Below are 1,172 nucleotides of genomic sequence, written 5' to 3'. Positions count from 1 at the left end.
ACCAACCATGCTGGTAACATATTGCCATTGCCCACTCTTACAGACAGAGTGTAGCGTGTGACACCAACCATGCTGTTAACATATTGCTGTTGTCCACTCTAACAGACTGAGTGTAGCGTGTGTCACCAACCATGCTGGTAACATATTGCTATTGCCCACTCTTACAGACAGAGTGTAGCGTGTGACACCAACCATGCTGTTAACATATTGCTATTGCCCACTCTAACAGGCTGAGTGCATCCTGTGACACCAACCATGCTGGTAACATATTGTTATTGCCAATTCCAGCAGCCTTATTGCAGCGTGGGCCACCAACATACTTGTAACATATTGCTATTGCCCACTCTAACAGGCTGACTGCATCGTGTGACACCAACCATGCTGGTTACATATTGTTATTGCCAATTCCAGCAGCCTTATTGCAGCGTGGGCCACCAACATTGCTGGTAACATATTGTCATTGCCCACTCTAACAGGCTGAGTGCAGCGTGTGACAGCAACCATGCTGGTAACATATTGCTATTGCCCAGTCTAACAGGCTGAGTGCAGCGTGTGACACCACCCATGCGGGTAACATATTGCTATTGCCCACTCAACCATGCTGGTTACATATTGTTATTGCCAATTCCAGCAGCGTAACATATTGCCATTGCCCACTCTTACAGCCTGAGTGTAACGTGTGACACCAACCATTCTGTTAACATATTGCTATTGCCCACTCTAACAGGCTGACTGCAGCGTGTGACCCCAACCATGCTGGTAACATATTGCCATTGCCCACTCTTACAGTCTGAGTGTAACGTGTGACACCAACCATGCTGTTAACATATTGCTATTGCCCACTCTAACAGACTGACTGCAGCGTGCGACACCAACCATGCTGGTAACATTTTGCTATTTCCCACTCTAACAGACTGACTGCAGCATGTGACACCAACCATGCTGTTAACATATTCCTATTGCCCACTCTTACAGGCTGAGTGCAGCGTGTGACACCCACCATGCTGGTAACATATTGTCATTGCCAGCACCAGAAGGTTGAGTAGAGCGTGTAACACCAACAATGCTGGTAGCATATTGCTATTGCCCACTCTAACAGACTGACTGCAGCGTGCGACACCAACCATGCTGGTAACATATTGCTATTGCCAACTCCAGCAGCCTGAGTGCAG

This window comes from Mizuhopecten yessoensis, unplaced genomic scaffold (assembly GCF_002113885.1).
Source record: "Mizuhopecten yessoensis strain PY_sf001 unplaced genomic scaffold, ASM211388v2 scaffold8535, whole genome shotgun sequence".
NCBI classification, from domain to species: domain Eukaryota; kingdom Metazoa; phylum Mollusca; class Bivalvia; order Pectinida; family Pectinidae; genus Mizuhopecten; species Mizuhopecten yessoensis.
This window is presented reverse-complemented; position numbering follows the sequence as displayed.